The following is a 14,014-nucleotide window of genomic DNA, read 5'->3' on the forward strand; positions in this document are numbered from 1 at the left end:
AGTTCCCTCAGCCGCTCCTCATCAGACTTGTGCTCCAGACCCCTCACCAGCTGTGTTGCCCTCCTCTGAACTCTGTCCAGTATTTCAATATCCTTCCTATGGTGAGGGGTCCAAAACTGAACACAGGATTCAAGGTGCGGCCTCACCAGTGCTGAGTACAGTGGCACAATCACTTCTCTAATGAAGCAGAGAGGTCTGCCTGGGCTTCTTTCCCTCAGGCCCAGGGAGATCTGTGGGACTCAGCAAAGCCCAGTGAGACCCTGAGGGCGAGAAGTTATTATATGACTGGAGAAACTGTTTCACAAGGAAAGATTATAAAGGCTAAATATGTATGTCTTGGTTACATTCCAGCTGAGGACAAAAAGCATTGGACTTACTGTTTCTGTCATAAGTTGTCCTTCATAGCACAATTATGTGGAAAGAATTTCAGTCTAATTCAGTGTTACAAGCAAAGAGAAATCCTGTGCAGAAAAATTTAGGCCTCTGCTATGATCTGCTGAGTAAGGGAACTATAAACATCCCCATGATGTTTAATGAAGAGGCCCAAACTTGACAGGAGCCATAATTCCTAATGTTTTACACATTACATTTACACATTGTATGGCTCAAATCCTAGGGTGTCTGCAAATAATAAGCACTAACCATTTGGTCAAGTCTGCTATGCAATGATAAAGACACTTCCCATTTGCTTGACGTGATTCATCTCTGAATCATGTTACATCAGAAGGGACACTGCTAGGAGAGGTTTATTAAATGGCACAGAGAAAAAGCTCTTCCAATATGGCAATTACAGTCTTCAATTCCTAGTACACACAGCTTATTGAACATGACTTACTCTTGATAGCATATTTGTATCGGGAGTATGTCAAAATCTTCAGATTAAGTCGTGTAATGGTTTCCAATAAATGACGAGTCTGAACCTTCTTCCCTCAGACTGAATTAACCAGTCACATCTCTGATAGCGTACTTCACTCCACAAGCATTATCCTGAAGCATTTGTCAGCAAATTCGTTACCAAACCTTGTTTCAAATGACTCTCATTGTCTCCCATCACTCTGGCCTGAATGTTTTTCTGTATTGAAATTGTGGCCTGAGGAACACTGGAGATATAACCAGCCTACAAAACCTTTCCAATCAGACAAAGAAGCAGTTACCTCAAAGTTTATCACTGTCAGCAGCATCTGAAGAGCAGCTGAGTGAGACACAAGCTGGCATTCTGCACATGCAGCTCTATAGTGAAACCAGGGCTAATGAGACAGAGCATGAAACTTTGATCTGTGGATGCAGCAGCCCCCACAGCTGAAAAAAGCTGTAAAAAAGATGGCAGAGAGGTTTGTAATCCTAACATTTTTGTCTGAGATTTTAAATGGGGGGGGGGGGGAGTTGTGTGTGTGCATGTGGGTTTTTTTTTCTTAAAGTTCAAATATCATAGAATCGTTTGGGTTGGAAGGGACCTTCAAAGCTCATCTAGTCCAACCCCCTTGCAGTGAGTAGGGACATCTTCAACCAGATCAGGTTGCTCAGAGCCCTGTCCAGCCTGGCCTGGAATGTCTCCAGGGATGGGGCATCTACCACCTCTCTGGGCAACTTGGGCCAGTGTTTCACCACCCTCATTGTAGAAAATTTCTTCCTCATGTCTAGCCTGAATCTCCCCTCCTTTAGGTTAAAACTGTTACCCCTTGTCCTGTCCTAAGAGGCCCTGCTAAAACTCTGTCCCCATCTTTCTTACAGGCCCCTTTTAAGTACTGAAAAACCTCAATAAAGTCTCCCTAGAGCCATCTTCAAGCTGAACAACCCCAGCTCTCTCATAAATATCAACAATACTGGGATAGAGCCCAATTGAAGTGTTTACTGTATATTCCATATTACAAAAATAGCAGCAAGAAAATGAAGACAAAACCTCTCTTTGGTTTCTCTGGAGTGGTAGAGCTCCTTTCTGCCCTGTCCTCTTCTAGACGTACAATGGATGGATGCATCACAGCAACAGGCTGTCCAAAATGATTGATGTCTGCCGCATGCCTGTTGTCTGTCTCTAGGAAAGATGTTTGCATGATGCATTTCAACACAAATCCGCAGACACATGTCAAAATATGTACTGGGTTTATGTAAAAGAAAACAGGGTCACAGAAACATAACTTGTGCTTAAACAAGGCAGCAAAGTTTTGTACAGGGTTTTTCAAAAAGATGGACCCAGTTTGAAATCACACTGCTTAGAAATTGTCCATCTGTCCATCTGTCCATCTGTTTTAAACACCTTGTATTATCCTTTAGTTTTTGTGGGAAAGTGCTCTACAGACTTGTCTCATTCTGTGCAAAGGTAGTCTTGCCTATGCAGAGAGAATTACTCTAACTCTAAAAAAGCTCGGCCATGCTGTAGTTACCAGCTGTGATCTTCATCCCAGAGCGTAGCCTCCCGGGTATCTTGGGCGCAGGCCACCAAGAGCCTTAGGAATAAGAGTCCAGTTTTGACTTAAATGAATAGATGTGGAAGAAGATGCAGAGACCTGTTGCTTCCAGTGGCCTTTGGATGAAGTTCTTCCTGCTTAAATTTCCGTAGAATAAAAATGAAAGAAAAAAATAGATAAATAATCGTGATAATATCTAATATAATGCCTTGTTCTATGCTAGAAATTATTATTGGCATCTGTGAGAACAGAACGTTGTAGCATCCCTCATATGTTTCTGTTGTGTTATCCTCAGCTTCCCAAGTATTGAGCCATTATTTTCCCAACTGAACAGCTCCGTGTTTCTGATGAGATTGGCTGTGTTTTCTTTTCCAGCTTTCCCCTGGGGCTGCTACCGCTCTCGTCCTCTTTGCTTGGTGAACAAATTGTCTTGACTCACACATTTTCCCCAAACAATTGCCCTTTCAGTTCCAATGAAGGCTTAATCCCAAGCCAGTATAATAAAGTTCAGAATCTTTGCCACTTTTGTAGGTCATATTCACAGCCTGATTCCTGCACTGAAAGAGATCAATAACGCCAGATAGAAGATGACCATGATAAAGCTCTCCAGTGCCCCAAAACTTAAACATGTTTATTCTCATTTCCATTTCCTCGGTTTAGCTGATCCCATGTTTGCCCCCGACTCTTCAGGGTATTTGCAGACGAAGGAAGATGAGCAGTTAATGAGTAAATCACAGAATACAGAACACAATCACATTAACAACTACTGCTCTTATCTTATATTCAATAAAAAGCATATAAACTGACATTTAATAAATCAGAACACAATGCTGCCTGATTCTCTGCAAATGTTTTGCCTCATGGAAGTTCTAGTCCAGCTCTCAAGCAAGGTCAAGTGGAAACCTCCTGTTTTCTTCCATGAGAATTCATTTGGCTCCTGAGCTTCACAACCACGTGGTGAAGTAAATCCTAATGTTTTTAGGATGGAGACACAAAGGGATAAATACAACATTTGTGAACCTTTTTGCCTGTCTTTGTGAACATAAATGCTTGTTTTTAGACTTATCTGAATATTTGTGCAACTGTTAGCTACTTAAGCAGTGAAAACCATAGAAAAGCCAAGAAGAACTCTCATGTATGTAAAAAAACAAAAACAACAACAACAAAGGAAAATCAACCAACCAACCAACCAACCAGCCAACCAACCAATTCTGAACCTTGGTTGTCATGGACCGAAAAATGATGCTAAAAAGAAATTGTGAAATCTTGCCCATTGAATGCAGCAAGTTATCACATTGAATATGCATAGAGTAACGCAGGGTAATCTTAAATCTGTGTTTTCCTAACTTTCAGTGCTGAAGTTTGCAACTATCCTTATTATTTGATACAATTTATTCTGCGTGTAGTTACTGATTATTATATATTTGCTTTCAACCGATGCCATAGTGCCACTTGAAATACATCTTCATTGTTTAAGTGATACATAAGTTTAAATGTCATGTTGAGGAGTAATTATTATTTTCTCCCACATCAATATGACAAATGAAGGAGAGATAACAGGACTTAATGTACCTGGTAGCTGAATCCTCTTCCCTGTTTATTCTTCACTAATTCCATTCATCCATTCCAGCTCAATAACCATTCTTATTCCTGTATTTCATAGGAATGAATTATGATAGTGATATGCTACCTGACATAACCAAGTTCAAAACATGAACTAGTAACTGGAATTTTATAAATTCATGTCAGATTTTCTCCATTTTATCAATATCTGAATCACAGGAAATAGCTGGAGTTACAGGGAACAAATGAAAGAAAGAGCTTGTCCCTAAAAATGTAGGTTTATGTCCTGAGAAGATTTTAAATGTTTAAGGACTTGTCAAGGAGAGGAGAGAACAAAACAGTCAATGAATATTTTATTCAAATCTTTAAGGATATGGAGATTTCTTTTTTCATTTAAATTCTTGTCAACCATATTCATCACATCTAATAATTTTAAATAATTGTCGATAATGGCTAGAAAGGAGAAGAAAAGCAAACTAGCAAATACAAAATAGCAGAAAAACTTAGATAAGCTTAGAAAGATGTTTCCCACTCTCTGGAAATCACAGAAGAGACTATCTTGAGCCTATGTGTAGTAGACGATCCAAATGTTTGTTATTCACATCAGAATAAAAGCCTGCAATTGTGCCAAAAGTGCCAGGATAGTGACTTAACTTGCACACACTGAGGTTCGTGCAGGGACAGTTCCTGTAAATTCTGGCAGTGTGATTGTCTCACCAGTTATAAAGTAACAAACTGCAGAAAAAGAGAATTCTCTGAGGTGATTAATTAAGAGATGAGTCATTTATTACTACAGAAGAATCTAGGGAAGTTTATATACATTTTTATTTAAAAGGCTTATCTATTTGTTACCCGGATCTTTTAAAATTATGCCTAATTATTATCTCAAATTGTAAAATCTTCCTGCATCTACTTTGTCAATGATTATGAGAGTCTTCACAAAACCAGGTGAAGCCTCGCTGCCCTGATTTCACATCAGCCATAAACGTCATTATAAAATAGAGATACAAGAGGGTTAGCCAAAACCAGTACTGTAGCTACAAAGCAAAAGCTGTATTGAGATAATTGAGGAGGATGAGGTAATACCCTTGTATGATGGTGTAAGAGCTAAAGATAGATTTCATGCTAAAGTTTCATGATATATTTTGTTTAACTATAAGACAGAGAACTTCTGTTTTTTAGCTGGACTTGACCTTTACTTCCAAACTTGTCTGCACATGATCAGCAACTGCATCTATTTCTGCACTTAATTTAATACTGAGTTTTGATACACCTATGTTCAATAGCACCTGATTGCATAAGTTTTCCCACTTAAATCAGTGAAAAAAAAAAAAGAAAAAGACTTCAAAAAGCTTCCAAATTCCTTTTCAGCAAGGCTTTTATATACCTGCGAACTCTCAGCACATAAAACCTCTCTATGCATATTTGGGATCCTGAAACGTGTGCACATGAGCTGCAACTGGGATGTACTGCTTGCATCTGAGTTCTGATTCTCATACCACCAAATCATCTGTCATGATTAAGTTTTAACATTTTTCTTCTGGCAGCTGGAGCACAATGCGAATTTCTTTACAACTGGCCTTTTTGGTTTACAACCAGTCTTCTATCGTACTGTCAAATTTTCAAGTAACAGTAGGTTTTTAAGAACCTGAACTTTGCTAGTAGTAAAGTCAAGAAGAATTCAAACACAAGATACTAAACTTTGCATTCAGATGTATTGCTGAAAAGTAATTATTTCTAAAAGTCAGTTCTTCCTCCTCCTCTATTCCCTCCTCCTCACAGTGGAGATAGTCTACAAATCAGTGAATCTAGCTAATACTCCTTCAGCTGAATGAGAGCTTCGCTAACCACTATAGTTAAGACTAATTTAAACAAGGTGAGATCTATCAAGAGTCTTACCATGGCTGGAACATATTTAGAGGGACCTAAACTCTCCAGTGAGAAGTGTATTAATAATACATAAGTTTAGAGATAGAGACGTAAAGGGAGAGCAAAGGGGTGGTTCTGTCAAGCAAGAAGCCCACGCTGTTAAGATGGGTGCTGGAGAGACTCATCATCTAATCTGTGTTCATCAAGTTTTATTCTCTCTATGTTGTTGCAGGAGACACCTTCCCAGGTGACACTGGGATTATTTTTCAAAGTGCTTTAGGAGGCTTTCCGCTTTAATAAAAGGCAAGTGGATAAATTCCTGGTTCCCCTAAAGTCAGTAGCAGATCTCCCACTATGTTCAGGGAAAATAGAATTTCATAACATATTTTTATTCCCTGTGCAAAACTCTAACTGCTAATGATTGTTAAGTTCATTTTTTTGTCTAGAAATTGTCTAGAAATCTCTAGTGATTTACTTTGATGATGAAATTACTAATGGACAAACCTGTTATGGTGAAATTACTTTTTCAACTTTCATCTAAATGCTAGTGTTAACTACACTTGAATCACTTTTTTTTTTTCTTTCCTTCTCTAGCCCCAACAGAAATTATTATTGCAAGTGAACTCCCTGAATTCACTGAACAATTTTCTTGCAAATGACTGAAGCAAGAGGTTTGGCTGAACTTGTGTAGCTGTTTCTCATGTTTCAGAGCAAATGGTGCTTGGGTCTACTTTGTTTTTCTCAGGTCCGTCTTTTATAGGATGGGCTTTGCTTCTACAGTCTCTGCAAGCAACCCCCCAGCCCAACAGTGCATGTGTCCCTGGGTATGGCGAGGACACTTGGCTTCTATCCAACCTTCAGTTCAGCCTTGTGTGGCCTTTTGGTCATTTGCCCAAGGATTAGTTTGAGCCTCAACACCACATTACTTACAAAGTATTTGAGAAAAGAATAACATTATAGACCTTCAGCTGAAACTATGGGGGAGCTTGATGGCTTGATTTAGTGTTGGTTTTCTTTGTTACAATGAGTTTGGATGTTTAGAATGTATCTAAGGAAATTCTTGAGAGAACACAAAGTCAGAGAAATAAGCTTTAGTTTTAATTTCAAAAGCAGTTAGTTCTGTAGTTGTTCTTGGGCTTATTTTAAAGAGCAAGCCCTATTGAGTAAATCAGGCTCATGGGGCTGTTCAGCCTCCTGCCCGAGTGAGCCTCCCACTGCTGGGCAGGATCTTCATTTGCTCCACAGGAACCACGGTGGCAATGGGAAAAAACAACTTTGCTTTCAATATTGGAACAAAAACACTTAGCTGGCCTGGGATTTGTGAAGAGCCAGGGTAGAGGGTTTATGAGGATCTTAACCGACAAACAGACAAACTACTGCATTTTGCGTAAGAGTAATTTTTCAAGTTGCCTGTCTTCATTTCTGGATTTAAATGTCTCATTACTACCCTTTAAGAAGAAAAAGGCAAGGGGGATTTGGAGAAAGATTAGAAGCCTGACAGAGGGATATACACTCATTTTACCTGAGTGAATTGTTTTGGGGTTTTATGTTGTGTGTGTTTGGTTTTTAGTGTTTTGTTGGTTTGTTGGTTTGGTTTGGTTTTGGGGAGTGTTTTTTTCATGGTTTGAAGATAATCTCGACTCAACCTAATTTTTCAGGCATGAAGATTCACAGTTTTAGGAGGAGTCAAAGTAGAAAGCGTGTGTGCATTACTGCTTAAAATCAGACCCAAGGTGTTTAGTAGGGTTGATAGCAATAAAAGAAACATACCCACATCTGTCAGAGAAGATGAAAGTGGATCCCACATACATGTGAGTTTCTAGTGAAGCTCTTTCTGCCTTTAGAAGGAAATGTTTCTGTTTATCCTTAATAGAAATCCATTGCATGTAGCTGTGTAATGGAATCTCTCATTTTTTATTTGCATCTGTTAGCTTTTTATTGCAAATAGGGCTCTAAATCTTACTTTAGAAATGAGTATTGCACTATATGTCAGTGCATGTGCAAAGGAAGCCATTAATAATGTTAGTTATGAAAACCTGATCATAAGTGTTTTTAGTCCCTTAGCCATTCAGCTTTATTTATGTTCTCTTTCAGGACGAATTTGAAGCCAGGATTCAAAGGATGAAGTTTGGAAAAAGAGCCACACATGAGGTCATAAAATGCTGTCACATTCAAGATGCTAGAAAATTCTTTTATTTCCTCAAGGTTTTCAATAACCTTTAGAAAGAAGAATGAGTGTTCATCGTCTACTGTTTTGCCATCATTAAATTACAGCGCTTTGGGGAAACTCTCATGAAGCAAACCAAAGCAATCTGTTAATTACACAAAATTAGAATGTATCATATTTCCATGGGCTGTTTAAATGTACTGCAAGTAGCCGTTCTTACAGTGTCTCGGTCCATTCCCCTCAAGGCTTGTGTGATGTAACTTTATTCTTAAGTATTTGTCCTGACTGCCAAAATGTGTAGTTCTCTGATCTCTTTTAGGATAGAAAACTTTTACAATAAGATACTGAAAAATATCCAATCAACTTTCCATCTTCATGGCCTTACTCCAGCTGACCTGCATCTGTTTCAGGTATTACTGAAAAAAATTAGGCCCTAGCTCCAAAGTCCTATTTTGCAAGAGACACCCTCAGGAGTAAGATTTTGCACTAAAAAAAAAAAAAAAATCCTCATATTACAAGCTGCATGAAAGCATAATCATATTCAAAAAGGAAAAGACTTTTTCTCAAATAACTACATTTCTTTCCCATTTTTTTTTCTTTGTAAAATACTGTGGGATTTGCATGAATTATAAATGTAAAACAGCTTGTAGTTACTATTTTATCTGAAAATAAAATAGTCTTATACAGCTGAGCTTGAAAAAAAATGTAATGTTTCTTATGACTTCCTTGGAATATAGTTACTGTCAGGTCCTGAGATTTTTTGTGTATGTTTGCTGGTTTAATGTATCCCTGAAGCTACAACTTGATCCTGTTGCATTTAGAAGTTGTGAGTTTGGGATCTGAAATGTCACCAGCAGGGCTGCTTTCGATGCATCACGGCTGCCATAGGTAGCGGTGGCCCTGGCAGCCACTTTCGGGAGCTGCTGCTGTTATATTTCACAAAAGCCTGAGGAATAGAGGCTGTTGTGTGAGAAATAGGACAAGGTATAAAAGAAATGGTCTCGGCTAATCCGTCTTCATCTTTGGTTAACATAGTAAGAGGCAAGTTGATTATGTGTGATACAAATTATTTCATGAAGTATAGGGAGATTTTTTTCCTACAATTGACATAAAAATGCAATGGTTAGCCTGATGTAATAATTTGGCATTCGGTGTTTTTTTGATTGGCTAACGCTGAAAGGCTGAAGTGGTCTTTTGCATGAAGAATAGGCTGCTAACTTCTGAATTAATTTCTGAAGGAGACAATATGGATGCAATGTTTTTAAAGCTTAATTTAGATTCAAATTAATGTGAAGAGAAGCTCCTTGAGTCACCTAGTCTTTCTCTGTGGAATCATTTCTAATTGAATGTTAAGATCAAAGTTTAAGTTTATAAGAAAGAAAAACAAGTTCAGATAAATAGTTATTATCTGACATCCTTATGAAAATTCATGACCTGCCGCTTTATCAGAGACCTTTTAAGAATTCTAATTGTGAAGTATGCATAACTATTAAATGGCTAGAGTGCTTCAGTCTCTTGATAAGAAGCGAGTTAAATAATTGTCCTGTTTAACTTGTGCTTGTTAACCTTTAAGGTCAACTAGTTTGAACATACGTTTAATGAAATCCTGGAGCCAGAATTTATGATACTGCTGCTGAATGTTAAATTGGACAATTTACATAAGCAGGACATTAACCTTCTGAGCACTAAATAGCATTTTAGCACTTAGCCGCTGGGGACAATAAGGGACATGTTCTATATATTTGTGATTAGCTTGCCTGGAAACTCTCATGATGACCAATTGGCCTACCAAGTTTAGCAGCATAATTAAATGAATGGACTCAGCCTAAGTAAATTATCAGTGCTGTGTACAGTATATCATTATAGTCCTAAGGAGAAAAAAAAGATATGAATAATTTAATATTACATTACTAATTTATCAACGCTAAGTGACTGTGAGGAGGCTCTTTGTAATTCGTTGTTTTAAATTTGATATTTGATTTACTGCTGGTGTGATTAAACTTGAACCTACTTCATTTCTTTATCAGAAATTTATGGTAACAGTAGGTTTTTTTTTTCTCAGAGTAATGGATGTTTTTTTCATTTTCTTGTGCTTTGACGATAATAGCAAATACAAAGTATTACATATTGCCAAACTTGTAATTAAGCAATTTGTCATAACAAGGCATGTGTGTCATCTTTTGGCTGGCAGATCTTGTAACAGATAAGGGCAGCAGACCTGTCAGTTCTCTGAGCTGGAGGAGCAGAGTAGTAGCAACACTAGCAGCTTGGGGTATGCTTTTCTTCCTCAGCTGAGAGATGGATTACAATGTCCACGCTCTGCTCACCCAGCTCCTCTTGGGGCAAGTCAAGGCCATGTGTTGCAAGCAAGCAGTGTGCCTTGTTTTAGGGTAGGTGCTGTACTTGTTAAGACAATCACCATTTATTCTGGGATGGTGCCTCTTGTCTGCCTTGTGTTAGGTAGTGCAGAAATGTGAATAAGGTGCATTAAGAAGAGTGTGATCAGCAGGTCAAGAGAGGTTCTCCTTCCCCTCTGCTCTGCCCTGGTGAAGCTAACATCTGCAGTACTGCGTCCAGTTCTGGGCCCCCAAGTTCAAGAACAAGGAATTACTGGAGGGAGTCCAGCAGTGAGCTACAAAGATGATGAGGGGCTTAGAGCATTATCTTATGAGCAGAGACTGAGAGAGCTGGGCCTGTTCATCCTGGAGAAGAGAGGGCTGAGAGGGGATCTCATAAATGTTTATAAATATCTCAAGGGTAGGTGTCAAGAGCATGGGACCAGACTCCTTTCAGTGGTGCCCAATGATAGGATGAGGGGCAATGGGCACAGGCTGAAGCACAGGAGGTTCCATCTGAATATGAGGAAAAACGTCTTTACTCTGAGGGTGCCAGAGCACTTGAACAGGCTGCCCAGAGAGGTTGTGGAGTCTCCTTCTCTGGAGACATTCAAACCCACCTGGACACATTCCTGTGCGATCTGCTCTGGGTGAACCTGCTTTAGCAGGTGGGTTGGACTGCATGATCTCCAGAGGTCCCTTCCAACCCCAACCATTCTGTGATTCTGTGACAAGTTCTGACCTGAGCCGTTTCCCAAGGAGCATGCCAAGGAAACACTGTTTGCTTTTGTTTTGTGCTTACGCTAGCTGTGAGATGCCTTCACATGGGTGTTATGAGTGTCAGCTGCAGTCCTGGCTCTGCAGGTGATTAGGCCCACGCCGGCAGGCAGGAGCCACATTGGTGAGCAGCTGTGTTCTCTGCAAGTGCTGCCTTGTCTGCAAGTACTGCAACTCTAGCTCAGATCAGCACCTCTGCCTGGGAGGTGGCCAATGGAGGTAGGAATGGGACTTTTGTTCAGGGAACTGCAGCCAAGCAGAAGAGGATGGAGCTGACAGACATCTCTGATGGTTTCCTGTACTGTCTGCAGACTGAGAAAGTGCAGTTTTTGCAGATATCGCTACCTGGAGGCATTGCCATTGGTAAAGTATTTGTGTTACAGCCGTATAAAAAGGGACAGTGACTTAGGGCACTCTTCTCTTAAAAAAAGAATCAGGACAGTGATGGGCATACAATAAATTAATAACGCGTGGATGTTAAAACACAGAGAAAATAGCCCCAAGATCCAGTTTTGGAACTGCACATTAACACTGTCAGGAAGATGTGGTGGAATTTCTGTCCTTCACTTATAGGATCAAGGAAGGGAAACTGCTGACCTCTACTTTTTGTGCCCTGTGGACTTTGCGGAGGGTTCTGGGGAGGCAGAGCACTAGGAGCAAGCCCGGGCTGTGTCTGTGTAGGTGGTATTAGGGAAAAAGCACTCAAAATCTGATTATTTTTTCTGTTCCAGTGTCCTACTTCAAGTTCTGCACTGACAGGTTTCTTCACTTACAGAGAAATGATAACAGTGATGAGTATTAACTTAGTCATTCTGTTGGTGTGCCAGAGGATTTAAGCTACTGGTTTACTGCTGGATGGCTAGGATGTACTCACACAGCTTGGATAGGTTAGGCCTTTGTGGTCACTCAGCCGCGTTCCCTTCCCCAGCATAATTTTTTGTGACTGAGAAGGTCATGATATGTGATAAAGATGTGATGTAGTTCATACTCCATGGATATTCCTAGATGCTGTCTCATTAAGGAGGAGAAGTGTTTCAGATTCATGGATGCTCTGAAGTTGCTTTGTGTCATCCAGAAGTAAATGAGCATGTAGTGTCTTGGCTTTCTCTCCTTTTTATATCTTTCTGGCAATGTATGAAATGAATATGAAAAAAGCTGCTTTTCATTACATATAAGACCAGACTGATTCCTTAAATCCTGGTTGTTCCAAGTATTTTTGGTGGAAGGGAAAATGGAGGAAACCTGTGAACTCTGGTCTCTGGCAGAGAACATTTCCTTACAAATGTAATTCTAGTTTCAGTGAATGGCCACGTATTTGTGGAAACCAGTAGAAATTATTCCTAAGAATACAATCCTGCCCTTGCTGTTTCTCTTGAATTTCTAAATACTACTTGATTCAAAGTAGAATAGATCAGACATACTGGGAAGCTTGTTATTGGTTAGGAAATGCCACTGCTTTTAAAAAACCTAACCAAACTGCCATGTTTTCAACAGACTAGACAAATTACTCCTGTTGGTATTTTGGATGCCAGAGCTCTTAGCCCTTTCCTGGCTAGCATGCCAGCCTCTCAGTCCTGAGGATTATTCAAGGTGTTGTCTGGCAGCGGTATACATGTAGTAGACCTAAGAACCAACTAAGAAGGGAATTATGTACTTTGAGAAGCATGTTTGTCTGAAAAGAAAGCTCTCTCAATTGTGTATTTTTTCCATATAGACAAACATGGGTGACCCAAGTTGAGGGCCTTGTTGTGGCAGAGAAGTTCATGTACTGTTGGGCAAGTCACTGAGTTTGAGTGCATCAACTTCTGAGCCCAAATCCTGCTGTATGTAAAATGTAGGTAAGAGTGTTACCTTTCTTTCAAATAATTCTGTGAGGATGAATGCACCAGTACTGTGAGCTGCTCTGGTGCTGCAGTACTGAAAGCTGGATAAGTAATTCCCCGTTCCAGTAAATAGTAAAACTCAATGGAAAAAAGTTAACTTTTGTGACCAAGAGCTTTCAGCCTGCTGCATAATAAATACACTTGCATCTGAGCTAAGGTAAAAAAGAAAGAGACAAAGTCACGCACCAGCCCTTCTTAGCCCCAGAGACTCAAACTGTTAAAAAAGATACATTATCGGCACAGCATGCATCTACTTTTCTACTCCATTTTTGTGGCATCAGTGCATCGGTGCTTTCAATCAGCCATCACTGGGATTACAAGGTGCAAGGGTCTTCAGCAACAATTTTAAATGAGCTCTTCTATATATGGCAATCACCTTTCTCCTCCCTTGATCCTCCTTCTGGGTATTTGTCATCTGAGACATTTCTCTATGCATTTTCAAAACTGTTTTACAAACACAGTCAAAGTTCTTGGTTTCCCATTACTTGCTGTAAAGGAGCGCACAGCCCATGCAAAGCACCAGCCCAAAGAGACTTGCTTGCAGACATGAGAAGGGAGAGAGCTGATGGAGGAGAACACAGAGGTTTGAAGAAAGTGCCTGCTAGCCCAGACCTTTAGGAGTTTTATTCTCATAGAAAGTTGTTTTCAGTAGGTATGAATGGACCTGAATGTAGGTTACTCTACACTCAGGTTGTCCTTACTATTGTGTCTGTGCTGTGCCATGGATCTGCTGTTGTACAGAGCTAGGGGTGTTGGTGTGTGATTGACAGGTGAGAGTGGGACACTGAGCATGAGACTACGGAGTTGTATTACTCCCCAAGCGTTGGCCTTGTAGCCCTTTTTTCTTTTCCTTGGTCATATTTACTGGTCTAAAGTGCTGAAGAGACTGGTCAGTGCTGTTAACTGGTATCAAAGCTAGGATTTTAATTTCATGATCACAGACAAAAGGATTACACTGGTGAGATTAAGCTCTGTTTGAATTGGGAACAGATTAAAGAAGTAGCAAGTTCGGGT

Source organism: Patagioenas fasciata, chromosome 3, assembly GCF_037038585.1.
Source record: "Patagioenas fasciata isolate bPatFas1 chromosome 3, bPatFas1.hap1, whole genome shotgun sequence".
Classification (NCBI taxonomy): Eukaryota; Metazoa; Chordata; class Aves; order Columbiformes; family Columbidae; genus Patagioenas; species Patagioenas fasciata.